Source organism: Giraffa tippelskirchi, chromosome 10 (genome assembly GCF_054371585.1).
Source record: "Giraffa tippelskirchi isolate mGirTip1 chromosome 10, T2T-mGirTip1v1.2.pri, whole genome shotgun sequence".
Classification (NCBI taxonomy): domain Eukaryota; kingdom Metazoa; phylum Chordata; class Mammalia; order Artiodactyla; family Giraffidae; genus Giraffa; species Giraffa tippelskirchi.
The window spans coordinates 160,741,711-160,755,450 of record NC_137284.1 but is presented as its reverse complement, the minus strand read 5'-3'; the positions used below and the strand labels follow the sequence as shown (position 1 = coordinate 160,755,450).

Sequence of the window (13,740 nt, the reverse complement as noted above, 5' to 3'; positions counted from 1 at the left end):
GCGGTGTTCTCTGTGCGGCAGAGCCTTCAGCGTGCCCTTCCCACGAGGAGACACCAGAGAAGCCTCGAGGGCTGGCAGCAACGAAAACATGTCTTACGGATGCTCCAAGCCGTATCTGGGGACTCGCTGCCCTGCATTGAACTCCGGTGAATTGAATAAATTAGCAAGAGCCTGGGCAAGCTGCCAAGAGCAAAGTGGAACCCGCAGGATCCCCACGGAGCCCAGGTCCAGCCCGGAAGCCCCTCCGGAAAGCAGGAGGGGCTCACCTTCAAAACCGCTCTGGAAGGAGAGCTCGGGAGAGGTGGTGATTCCCTGGCTGGATTCATTCTGATGGCTCTTCAAATGTTACTGCAAAAAATATTCATCTCTGAAAAATCAGTGGTTTTTTTCTTTGTTGAAAAGGGTGGTTTCCGTCAAGTCAAATGGGAACATCACCTTTGCCAATGGTTTAGATTTAAAACCACACTGACATCTCTGCAGACTCAAATGGGCTCTGCAAAGCTCATCACACTTTAAGGAAGAAATGCACGGGTCTTCCCTGGTGGTCGAGGGGTTTGGAACTCAGCACTTCCAATGCAGGCTGTGCGGGTCCAATCTCTGGTCGGGGAACTAGTCACTCAGTTGTGTCTTTGTGACCCTGTGGACTGTAGCCCACCAGGCCCCTCTTTCCATGGGATTCCCCAGGCAAGAATACTGGAGTGGGTAGCCTTTCCTTTCTCCAGGGGATCTTCCCCACCCAGGGACTGAACCCAGGTCTCCATCATTGCAGGCCGTTTCTTTACAGACTGAGCCACTAGGGAAGCCCCAGATCCCACATGCCATGGGACCAAAAAGAAACTTCTTTTTAATTTGAAAAAGAAAAAGCAGACAGACAAACACACCCAGAGGCAGTCACTGCAGTGGAAACACGAGAGGCTGCGGGGGTGTTGATAATGGGACACATCACTATCTTTTCTGCGTTTAGTCACAGGAAGGAAGACTGTGTGCAGCAGATCTGACCTTTTATTAAAATCACCCCAGGACCCTCTAGTGCATGCGGCTGAAAGACACACCCGCTAGGGAGGATGCTCCTGGCCACCCCTGCTTCCTTCAGGGGCACACCCCCCCCGCAGACATCCTCTGAGGAAAGCAAGCTTTTAGAGCCGCTGGGAGCACAGAATTCAGTGAAGACATTTCTTTTCCTCTCATACTGGTAAAAGCTTGCAGTAGGAATCAAAAAAGATGCCTGCTATTTTAAATACCTTTGCACACTCTCCTTTATCACAATGTATTCCCTAAAAAAGGAAAAAGACCCTGGCGATCGGGCCGCAACCTGACTCCCTGGTGGCCCCCCGTCATCATCAGAGGCCCGTGGAGAGCAGAGAGCCTGCACACGCTCGGTAGTAACAGATGTGGGAAAGGCCCGGCTCCTGGAAGAGCTAGCCTCTCCCTGAGAATGGCTCATGGCCGAAGTCACCACTGCCTCCTCCCACCGGGTGCCGGCAAATGGAAACCCGCTAGGCATCCGCGGCACAGTTCATGGTCCTCATCCTCAGTCTTCAGGCCTGGTGACCACAGCACGGCCTCGCCTGGCTACACCCGCACCCAGCGGCTCCAACACAAGAGGACTCTGGGTCCCACTTGGGTCACCTCTGTGGGCTTTGTGTGACTGTGACATATGGTGATGTCAGGGTTCCCGGACCCCTGTCCAGCCCAGACAAACCTGGACCCTCCACCCCCAGAGAGGAGCAGGCAAAGACCTCCATGTCGCCAGCTCTGTGCCTGGGTCTGATCTCAGGCACACATGTGTGCAACCATGCGTGCACACACACATTCACATACAGGTTTACTTCTCTACCTGCTGGCTTTCTCGTGCCTCGAGATGGTCAACCCCTGGGCTGGAGAGCGAGCAGCAGGGCGTGTGTCCACTGCTCAGCTCCTGTCTTGGAAGGTGCGTCTCTATGAGAGCCAGCCGGATTCGAAAGTGTTTCCATGTTGAGCTTTAATACGAACCAAGCACAAGTGAACTCACATACAAAACAGAAACAGACTCACACAAAACACACTGATGGTCACCAAACGGAAAGGGGTGGGGATAAACTAGGAGTTTGGGATTAACACACACACACCACTCTGTATAAAATAGGTAACCAACAAGGAACTGCTGTACAGCACAGGGAACTCCATATTTTGTAATAACTTAGAAGGGAAAGGAATCTGAAAAAATAGATATAGTAGCAGTAACTAACCTCAGATATACAGATGACACCACCCTTAATGCAGAAAGTGAAGAAGAACTAAAGAGCCTCTTGATGAAAGTGAAAGAGGAGAGTGAAAAAGTTGGCTTAAAGCTCAACATTCAGAAAACTAAGATCATGGCATCTGGTCCCATCACTTCACAGCAAATAGATGGGGAAATAGTGGAAAGAGTGGCTGACTTTGTTTTTGGGGGGCGCCAAAATCACTGCAGATGGTGCTTGCAGCCATGAAATTAAAAGACGCTTGCTCCTTGGAAACAAAGTTATGACCAACCTAGACAGCATATTAAAAAGCAGAGACATTACTTTGCCAACAAAGGTCTGTCTAGTCAAGGCTATGGTTTTTCCAGTAGTCATGTAGGAAGGTGAGAGTTGGACTATAAAGAAAGCTGAGCGCCGAAGAATTGATGCTTTTGAACCGTGGTGTTGGAGAAGACTCTTGAGAGTCCCTTGGACTGCAAGGAGATCCAGCCACTCCATTCTAAAGGAAATCAGTCCTGGGTATTCATTGGAAGGACTGATGTTGAAGCTGAAACTCCAATATTTTGGCCACCTGATTTGAAGAGCTGACTCATTTGAAAAGACCCTGATGCTGGGAAAGATTGAGGGCAGGAGGAGAAGGGGACGACAGAGGATGAGATGGTTGGATGGCATCACCGACTCAATGGACATGAATTTGGGTGAACTCTGGGAGTTGGTAGTGATGGACAGGGAGGCCTGGTGTGCTGCGGTTCATGGGGTTGCAAAGAGTCGGACACGACTGAGTGAACTGAACTGAATAGTAACTGAGTCACTGGGCTGTATACCTGAAACTAACACAACTTTGTAAATCAAGTGTGTGTGTGTGTTAGTCCCTCAGTCGTGTCCAGCTCTGTGCAACCCCATGGACCATAGCCCATCAGGCTCCTCTGTCCATGGGATTCTCCAGGCAAGAAGACTGGAGTGTGTAGCCATCCCTTTCTCCAGGGGATCTTCCCAACCCAGGAATCAAATCTGGGCCTCCCAATTAAAAAACACAATTAAAAAAGAAGCAAGAACAAGCACAGTGCAACACCTCTGAAGGGTGTTGCTCCATAGCTATTTCAATGATGTCCTGGAAAGGGCTGATGACATGAGAGATGTCCAGGACACATACTGTTAAGTGGGAAGGCAGGATTCACAACTGTGTCTATATGAGGATTCACTTTGTAACGAAATGTGTACCCAAATCTGCTCCCTAGCCAGAGGACGGAAGGAGTGTTCTGACACTTTCACAACAGCGCTCTCCGTGATGGGCTATTACCGCTGCTCACGGCCTTCATCCATTTCCCTGCTCTCCGGCTTCTCATGAGCCAGGGTCTTTGTGACAGGGCTGTGCCATTACCCGAGGGTTCTGGAGCCTGTGGCCTGGTAGCAGGGCCAACGGCTGCCTCTGGTGCTGCTGGGACTTTCCGAAGGACCAGGAAGCAGCGAGAGTTGAAGAGGGGGGCTGCCGTGAGGGTGGGAGATGGGGGCTGCGGTGAGGGCCGGAGAGGGGCTGCAGCAGGAGCCCCACGGCCCGAGGGCAGGCCGGGGAAGGGACGCAGGCCCGCGAGGACCTTCGACCTCAGCACAGGCCCCTCGTGCCCCACACGGCCTTCCATTCCCCCAGCTTCCACTTTGAGGAGCAAGAGGTTGGTGGCAAGCCCCCCCCCAGCTCCTCCCCTAGGAGGGGAGGAAGAAGACGTCAGACGACGCGGTCCCCCCTCCTGGAGGGGATGTGCCCTCGCTGACCCTGCTTACGGGCCGCGGTGTGCCCGGTGATGCACAGAGGGGGACGCGCTGCCCAGGATGGGCCTGGGTCTTGTCCTCCCTTTTCCCCATATCTCAGCGCCCACCCTGGGCACTGGGGGAGCATCAAGATCAGGGGCCCCAGAGCCTTTCCTCCCGAGACAAGCTGATGCGCAGAGCCTGGGCCCACTTCCCACGGCCGCCCAGGACAGCCTCCGGGGTGAGCCCAGCCAGGGAAGCTGAGAACGTGACCTTTAGCCCTTGGCTCAGCAGGGGTTAGGCTTCAAAGAGAGGTCAAGGATGAAGGTGATCAGACCCCTCGCTGCACTGTGGGGGCCGCAACTGCCCCTCCGGATGCCCCATCCCTCACGCCGGGCAGAAGCTCTGAGCCCATTTGAAGCAAGAATGAGTCTCAAAGTCTCTGACCCAGAAATCAGAAGAGTGGGAAAAAATTAAATAAAAAAATCAGGGACAAGGCAGGGAGTCAGGGAGGCCCCACCAGAGGGACCTAATCAAGACAGAGTCACAAGTCGTGATGTTTTCATTAAAGAACAAGTTGCCAAGGAGGCCTAAGATGTGTCCACACCTCTTCTTCCTCCTGAAGGCGCGGGGCCCCAAGCAGGGCAGGTGGACACCAGGGGCAGCTTCGGGCCATACCTGGTCAAGTGTGGATTGTTGAAGGAAGTTAAAGGTCTAAATAAATGAAAAGTATCCCGTGATCACAGGTCAGAAGACACGGTGTTGCTACGATGATGATTCTCCCCAAACTCAGCTACTGATCTGATTCAGTCCTGGTCAGAATCCCAGCTGATAGAGTTTAAAAAATCAGAAACTGATTTAATAATCACATGAAACTTCAAGGGGCCCAAAAAGAGCCAAGGCAGTGTCATCCCTGCAACTAGAATGCAGGCTGCAGGAGACAAGCTTTCCCTGTGTGCCCAGTGAGAGGGGTGTCTGGACTAGCGGGGACCGGGCCCCCAGTCACACAGCCGGGAAGCCTCAGGCTTAGTGGGACTCACCACTGCCTTCTTGTCAGGTGGTGCCCGGTGGGATTGATGAGTTTAGGGGCAGGGACAACATGCCATGCCGCTGATATCCTGCTCACCTACAGTCAGGGGCGTGGAAGTAGGAAGGAGGTCTGCAGATGTGGACAGACAAGGCCCAGCAGGACAGAGGGCAGCTCAGCACAAAGGCTGGGCACAAGGACAGAGAGGCCTCCATCTGGACGCACCGAGGTTGGACCAAGTGCCCGTCAAGATTCCATCTGCTTTCGCCTCCAGTGTGAACACAGTGGCAGGTCCCTGGTGGTCAAATACTCGAAATCCCTGTCTGGCTCAGACGCTGAAATGAATGGTCAGCCATCAGCAGGGCCCTGCCCGCCTGGGAGCAGCCAGTACCCACCCCAGGGGGCTTTTTCTGCTTTCCCAAGGGGCTCCCACCCAGCTGGAGCCCCTCGAGCCAAGACCTGGGTGTGAAGGCAAAAGATCCACGCAGCGCGGCCTGGACAGAGCATGTCCAGGGCAGGTGCCCACCCTCCTGGATGTGGGGGGACCCGGGGCTGGGACATGATGGGGAAGCCTGACTCGGGTCACCTGGAGGGGCCTCACTGGACTGAGTCACTGAAAATTCACTGTTGCTGAATTTGCTTTCTTTCCGACACTTCCCTTGGCCTCTAAGTTTCTGTGTAGGAAACAGCAGGATCTAGAGGAAGTTAATTATTGAACAGCATCCGCTTTTAAAAAGAAAATTTTAAATAATTAAAAAATACTCAGATCTCTCCTTCCTCCCACCCTGGGATCAGGGGCCTTAGCATAAGAAGTAGGAAGAACCTAGACTGAGTCAGAGCTTGAAGTGGGTCCTCCCCACACCATACCCCGGACCTCAGCCGCAGCCCCCAGGTCCTGGCTGAGCTGGCAAGGAGCCCACACCCTCCGCGGGCAGGTGGCTGGGAGGACGGGACCCACGGCTCCTGGGCCGGGTTGCTCATGTGCTCGTAGCCCCCCAGGCCTCTGTCCTGGCCGGCCGGCCCTCCCGAGCCCTACCTGGGTGCCTGCCCCTGCACACCCTGGAATCTCTCCCTCCTCAAAAGGACACTAATCTCGTGGGCCCGGGCCCCACCCACCTGTGACTCCTCTTCACCTTCATCACCTCCCCGCAGGCCCGGTGGGGGGTCAGGGCCCCGACACAGGAGCCGGGGGACCCTCCAGGCCCCTCTCTTTGAACCCGCCAAGGGGATGGCCGTGCCGGCCCGTATCCTCAGGAGGCTCCAGTCCAGCTATCCCCACAGACCTGCCCTGCAGCCTCAGGTCACCTGCATCTGATGCTCAGCACAGCCTCCTTGGAGCTCTGCCCCTGTGTGCAGGTTCAGGAGGCCCATGGGGGGGCCCAGCACCCGGGGAAAGGGGGCAGCCGGCGGGCAGGGGTGGGGGAGACAAGGAGACGGGCCCCTCTAGGACAAGAAGTCCCTGCTGGCTGGTGACACCCCTCCTGGAAAAGAATGTGTCCGAGCAGGTGTCTCTGCCCTGGGGACGCTGGGAGCCCACGGCTCTTGCTCCAAGCGCAGGTGCCCTGTCCACACAGGGAGGCTGCCCATGGGTGCTGCCCTCATGGAGACATCCACAGTCCATCAGCAAAGCGGGGATCAGAGGCTTCTTCCCACCCCGTCTGGCTCTCCTACGTCTCATTGCTACGTCCTACGTCACCTGTTGCCAGTGGGGGTCCCCCGTCCAACTTGTCGGTAGAGCTGCTCCCCCTGGGTACTCACACCACTTCTGTTGGCTGCATCCCCATGTCACGCGGTGACCCCACAACTGCCCTTGGGGGTGCATGGAGTCGGGGCCGCCCCCACCCACCATCCACCCGTCAGGGGTCTCTGCACCTGAGCCGCTGGGCAGGCCCCTGACCAGGGTCTCTCTCTCATCACAATTTCCAAGCTGGCAGAAGGAGAGTGCTCCCAGTCTGCTGACCACAGCAAGGCTGGGGCTCCTGGGCCAGCAGTAGCGTCGCCCCCCTCCGACCCAGCTGATGGTGGCCACACTTGGTCCCTTGGGAACTGGAGGGGCCGGAATGGAGGTTGTGCGGGGCGGATGCCGGCCTCCTCTGTCCCCCTCCCCTCCAGGCCCCCACTTCCCCACAGAGTGACAGCCCAGAGCAGGGGCCTGGACTGCGGCGCCTAGCCTGCCTGGCCCCCAGCAGCTCCGTGAAGCTCAGCACTCACCTCCCCAGGGCTGGGTGCCCACACCAGGCAATGCCCAGAGTCCCATCTCCCCCAAGTGACACCCGGGGACATTTGCGGCTGCCCGCTGGCAGTGGCTAAACATGGTAAAACAGCCGTGGGGATGGAATAACACTCCCAGAGACGTCCAGCACTGACCACTGGAGCCGGGGCACCCTCGGCAGTGGGCAAAGGGGCTCGGCAGACAGCAGGGGCTCGGCTGAGCCCTGTTGACTGCATGCAGCTCCCCTCGAAGGCCAAGGGGCTCCTGGGACCTGGCGTTGGGGAGTGGATGCAGGAGGAGAGGTCAGGCGGTGGGGCTACTTGCTGGCCCAGGGGAGCCTCAGGAGGAACCGGCGGCACTGGAGGCAAAGATGCCCCCGTCGGGGAGGAAGTGACCCCCGTGCTACGGCCCCCAGACTAGGACCACACAAGCCCATGGTCTCCTCCCGCGGAGCCCGCAGACCAGACCAGCCCCAACGCCTCTCTCACCGACAGGCCTGTGAGGGCACCGGACGTGTGAGTGTGAGCATGCGCTCACACAATGGAGGACATGGGCAGATGCCATCGCGATGGGGACAAGGCCGCATCACTTCATGAGGGCATGACGCCACCTAAGTAAGGTCAGAAAGCTGGCGTGACGAACCATGCTGCCCTCGTCAGGGTGGCAATTCCACGGGCGCCGGCTGTGCGGCCAGAATGGCCAGTCACGCCCTCCGTGAGTGCGTCCCTCCTCAGCGGAAAGCTTTTTAAACCAGCCCCCAGGCCAGGACCCGCTGCAAGGCCGGCCAGTGGCCCCCGGGTTCCCAGCCGCCGCGAGCCCGGGGTGCCCTGGGCGCTGGACGCCGGCCACGGCACCTCACCTGTTCTGCCCGCCGGGTCCAGAGAGCTGGCCAGAGCCATCCCTGCGGGAGCGCCCCTGGGGCCCTGCCCAGGGCTCTCCTCGCCCCCTCTGGCCCTGACTTTCGTGAAGGTAACCGAGGATTCAGCAAGGATGGAGCGCGTGGGGCTGCGCCGGTCTCCCGGTGGGATGACGGTTGGGGGCTGGTTGCCTGGCGGACAGAGCTGCTCAGGAACATCTGCGCCACGACCGGGACACGTGGAGCGAACGTCTGACTCCTCCTGCACAAGCGGTCCCGCGTGGAGGCTGGTGTGACACTTGTGGGTGCCCTTCGGGGACCGTCTTGGAGAACCCAGTGTTGGTGCTGACCAGCTCAGGTTGAATCTCTTCTTCCCTCTCACGGAGACCGTGACCGCGCCCCACCACGCCCCACCACGCCCCACCACGCCCCCACCACGCCCCCACCACGCCCCACCGCCCCACCACGCCCCACCACGCCCCCATCACGCCCCCACCACGCCGGGCTGCCCACCCTGTGGTGCTCTCCTCTCCACTTGCCAGGCTCCCTGATGAGCCCCTGGCTGTTCCCAGGATCAAACGCTCTCAGCTGAGTACATCGAGCCTCCAGCGGGCTGGAGGCCACTGCGCGGCCGCACAGCTGGACGCGTCACACGCCATGACCGTGTTTGTGACACCCGCAGACGTGGACTGGGACACGCGCCACGTGGCACCTGGGGGCCTGCAGGGGCTGCGAGAGCCTCTCGTCCAGGTGACGGTTCCACGAGAGACGTCGCGGAAAACCCAGGCCTGTGGGTCAGCGAGTCCTGCCACTTCATCTCGAGAGGCCCTCCGGGACCGTCCAGCAGGGACCACGCTTCCCCGGGACGACGGCGCGTCGCCTGCAGAGAGCTTCCCCTGACCGCTCCCTCCACGCGGCCGGATTCCGGTCACCCCTGAGGAGCGCGAGGACTTCAGACAAACCTGGACTCTGCACTGGTTTCAGCCGCTGCCATCGGCCCGGGCCAGCCAGAGAGGTCTGATCACAAACACGGCGGCAAGCCGGGGTTTCACAGTCTCCAGGAAGCCTGCACGCCAGCCCCGGGAACGGAGCTCCCCGCCCCAACGAGGAGGGCGTCTCGGCATCAGCCTCCTCCGCGTTTCTCTGAAAAGGCTCCAGGCACCCGCCGGCCCGGACCGTGTGCACCATCCGGCGAATGCTCACGTCCTGGCTCCCGGCTTCAAGACCAGCAAGGCTCCTCCAGACATACCCCGCTCAGACCGCCCGACCACTTTCTTCCACCCTGAAAAAGAAGGGTTTCAACAAAAACCACTGAAAAAAGAGAAAAGAAAAATCGTGAGTGCTCCCCACAGACGCGTTTGTCACAGTTTGTTTGCTGTGATCAACATCAACGCATTGAAAGAGAAAGTGTTTCTGCGTCATCAGAACCACATTTACGAAGGAGACAGGATGCTCAATTCGAGGAAATCCCTGGAGTCATTGGTACCCACTGTGACAGAGGCGAGGCAGCGGGTGTCCAGGCTGCGTCCCCGCCGCTGACCGCTCCGAGTCACCTCGAGTAAGTATGTACACGTATGTATTAGTCGCTCAGTCGTGTCTGACTCTGCGACCCCGTGGACTGTAGCCCGCCAGGCTCCTCTGTCCACGGGATTCTCCAGGCAAGGGTGCTGGAGCGGGTGCCATGCCCTGTATTTGTTTACTTCAGCTTTCAGCGTCTTCCACATTATCTATCGTTCTGAACGCTTCATAAATGGTTTTGAAAATGTGAAGAACACCTGGGAGGTGCCACACACCCTTAACCACACACACACCCTTAACCACACACACACACACACATCCTTAACTACACACACACCCTTAACCACACACACACACACACACACCCTTAACTACACACACACCCTTAACCACAAGCACACCCTTAACCACACACACACACACACACACCCTTAACCACAAGCACACCCTTAACTACACACACACACACACCCTTAACTACACCATGTTTTGACTGACAACAACGTTTTGATGACTACTCCATCTCTGGTGATGTCTCACACATGAAATTCCTTGGGGAATTTCCTGGGGCAGCTATAATAACCACTATTTCTATCAAATTTAGAACTTATAGATTGTGAATCCATGTCCCTGAAAATAGTAATAAAAGTATGTATTTCAGAGCAATGACCATTTCATCCCAGGGATCTTATTTTATGAAATGCTTGCTTGCCAAAGACCACAATTTACTTTTTACAGTTTCATTGAATGACTGACATTTGAGACATTCCCTAATTAACTCCAGCTCTTTCTAAGCCGGCTGTGATAAACATAACCTGTGCCAAGATCAGAGCATCAGTTCTGGCAAGTCCACAGCCGGGATGAAGGGGAGACACACGCGCGCGGGGAGTTCGGTTCTACCAGGGGCCCACTGGGGGGCGGAGCCTGGGCTTCTGATTGGACGGCAGACATTGCATCAGTCTGTAAACCGTAGAGACTGTATATAAGGAAGAGAACTCCGGAGATGTGCAGCAGCCTCTGAACCCGAAACGAAGCTGGCTGCCTGGCTCTAATGACACCTATTTAGCTGGCAGATAAGACTGTATTTATAGTCTCCCGAGACGGCTGGGACTCACAGAAAGTACCCGTCAATGCAGCTGAAGATTAGAAGAAAGTAAATTTAAGAGCGTGTAAAAGGGGCAGAGGGAAGAAGTTCCAGCCCACCCCGTATCTCCTCATCCAGAATCTGGACGACAGGGCGCTGTGACTGCCCGGCCCCCTCCCGCCGACCCGCCGGGATCAGAAAGGTCTGGCTGGAGTCTCAGCAGGGAGGGCGGTGTCTGGAGACTCTCGAGCACCCAGATGAAGCAACACTCCCACCACGATCCAGAAGGATGCTTGAATCCCATCCTCGTACCACGCACTGTGCTTTCAATGCGGACAGTAAGCCCTCTGCGCATCAGACTGAAGGTCACAGGGGAGTCACATGAATCAGTCGACTGGCATCGAAACGGAAGCCCAGGGACCTCGCTGGTGGCCCAGTGGTTAAGAATCCGCCTTCCATCGCAGGCTGCTGGCCTCCCCCATGCCACGGAGCAACCAAGCCCGTGTGCTGCAACCGGAGACAGCTGAGCACCGCAGTGAAGACCCCGCACAGCCATCAAAACAAACCGGAAGCTGATCTCATAGAAGGATGTGTTTCCCTGGACTGACTGGTGACCCTGGAGGGTCTTCTACGTCCGAGTTCAGATCAGGGGGTTGTTTTGAGGACGAGGCCGCGGCAGGCCCGGCAGAGCGCCGCAAGCATCTCCCAGTCCACCCGGCGTTTTCCTGGGACGGCGGGTGGGGGCGATGGCTCCCTGGGGCGTCCTTGTTGGGACTGGGGCAGCTCCGGCCTGGCCTCTGCCTGTTTCCCCTTTGCTTTATTTCTTCCACAGCTTGAGTTTTCATCTCGGTGTCAAGAACAGCCTGGCAGGGAGCCAAGGGCGGGGCCACCAGGGGTCACCCTCTCTGATGTCGCAAAGTGTCAGGAGCAAGACACACCAAGCAGAGGTGACAAGACACACAAAACCGAGGGTTAGTCATCAGGGTGTTACCCCACACCCCGGAGAAACAGCTAATCAATCGCAGAAGTTCAGATTAGTGACACAGCTGCGTGTTTGCACCAAAGGCTTCAGAAACAGTTCAAGACAGGTTTTGTCAAGTGCAGAGACGCACGCCTCCCGTTTGCTCCCAGCCCGCAAGCATGGGGGGGGGGGCTGGTCACGTGAACAGCCCCGGCAGCCGTGATGACGGGGCTCTGGGGCAGGCTTGGGCGGACTCGGCGTCTTCTTCTTGTTGCCCCCTAGTGGGGGACAGGTGTGGCGTTCACAGGGTCACGGGATTATTTTAGCTAGAAGGTGCTAGAAATATTAGCAACTGATTTTATTTTTTTCCATTAGCCCAGAAAACTGGAAATTACCATTTTTCAGGTGTTATTTGAGTAAAATATGTAGAAATATTGTTGGCATGTGAGTGTAGGGAAAAATCTGGAACTTTCGGTAGAGCCAAATTTTACCTTTGAAAGTGTCCTTGTGAGCCCTTTGATGTGTTATTTATAACACAATGAGACTAGATGGTAAATGTTGAACGAGAAAGCTCCCTGCTCTCCAGTAAAACTATTTTATTCCACCAGGGGGACAGGAAACCCTGTGGTCCCCCCACTTGGACTCACTTTAGCTTTGATTAACTTCAACATTATTAAAGGCTAAAGCCAACTGATTTACTCTACCGTGTCTGCCTGTGTGTGCATATGTGCGTGTGTGCAGGCCTGTGTGTGCAAGCATGTGTGTGCATGTGTGTGCAAGCATGTGTGTGCATGTGTGTGCAAGCATGTGTGTGCATGTGTGCCTGTGTGTGCAAGTATGCATGTGTGCAGGTGTGTGTGCGTGTGCAGGTGTGCATGTGTGTGGATACCTGTGCATGTGTGAAGATATGCATGTGTGTGCATGCGTGTGCAACTGTGTGCAGCCTGCACTGGTTGGGGCGGAGGTGGGGGCGCCTGCCCACACTCGTTTTCCTTTATGGAGGCGCCCTCTTGTGGCCACAGAGAATATTGCGCCATAGCCATCCTGCACACACTTTTCCCCACTATGACCTTGGATAAGGAAAAATTCCCTCTAAGCTGCGTAGACACATAGGAATTTTCAGGAAATACTTGATGTGGGGTTTTTTAAGTGGAGATGCTGAAGGCACGGAAATGGCATTCTAAGCTACGATCTCCCAGATCAGGGCCCGTAGGCAATGGATGGATGGATGGGGCCAGGGTGTGACCCAGGGCGTGGCAGCGTGCCCCCGCTTCCCCTGGGCTCCCGCCAGCGTGTCCGGCCCCCCGATGTCCCCCTCCTCCCTCAGGACGCCAGTCACTGCTCTGGGGCTGCCCTCACTCGCACCGCCAGGGCCTTTGCTGGGTGGACAGTGTCTACAAAGATCCATTTTCCTCGCGGTTCGGGGCTGGGACGTGGACCTCCTTTCTGGGGCCGTCGTTGACTCCTGCAGAGGACGTGGGGTCCGGGGGCGTGGCCGGGTGGGCAGCTGTGGCCCACGGGCAGCAGGATGCTTGTGGCCAGCGGGCACCCTTGCTGCCGCCCCTCACCCTGAGCCCCTCTCCAGGCTCCTCTCCCGTGCAGGCGTCCACGAGACGGTGGGGGGAGAAGCCCTTCACGGGCTCCTCGGGGACGAGCACCCGGGGCAGGGGCAGAACCATGACGCGTCAGGTGACGGGGACCCTCAAGGCCACCGGAAGACTGTGGTGTCACTGCCTTTGGAACAGCGGGTGTTCATGGTGACAGTGAGTGGGCACTGAGCAGCCACCCCGTCGCCCCCCAGCCCCAGCCCCAGCCCGGCCTGGCTCCCTCTGCCCAGCTCGGCTCTGACACGGGGAGGGGCCCTCACAGGTGAGCCCGCCCTGCCCATCGCGGGTGAACACAGCCCCCAGGGCCGGCCCACCAGCACGGAGCGTGGGCTGCGGGAGGGGGCAGAGGCCCCCGTGTCCAGGCCAGGACGGCTCTGCCAGGCTCAGCACCACACCCGAGCTCTGCTTGTCCTGGAGGCTGCCCCCCCAGACCCCACCCCACGGCCCCCCATGCTCTCGCCCAGACCCTCCTCCCCGCGAGTTCTCCTCACCTGAAACAACCACCCGCCT

General features: G+C 57.4%; 2 long non-coding RNA genes across 2 annotated transcripts; one reads left to right on the top strand and one right to left on the bottom strand.

Moving 5' to 3' along the window:
- Positions 1-4,802: 4,802 nt before the first annotated feature.
- On the bottom strand, positions 4,803-8,472 carry LOC145524053 (uncharacterized). The gene is made up of 3 exons (XR_014067107.1): positions 8,064-8,472; positions 5,579-5,687; positions 4,803-5,327 (listed from the first exon to the last, which is right to left on the bottom strand). It is a non-coding gene; the product is annotated as an uncharacterized LOC145524053 (long non-coding RNA).
- Positions 8,473-8,797: 325 nt separating this feature from the next.
- LOC145524055 (uncharacterized) lies at positions 8,798-12,317 on the top strand. The gene is made up of 2 exons (XR_014067109.1): positions 8,798-9,618; positions 11,495-12,317. It is a non-coding gene; the product is annotated as an uncharacterized LOC145524055 (long non-coding RNA).
- The last annotated feature ends 1,423 nt before the right edge of the window (positions 12,318-13,740 follow it).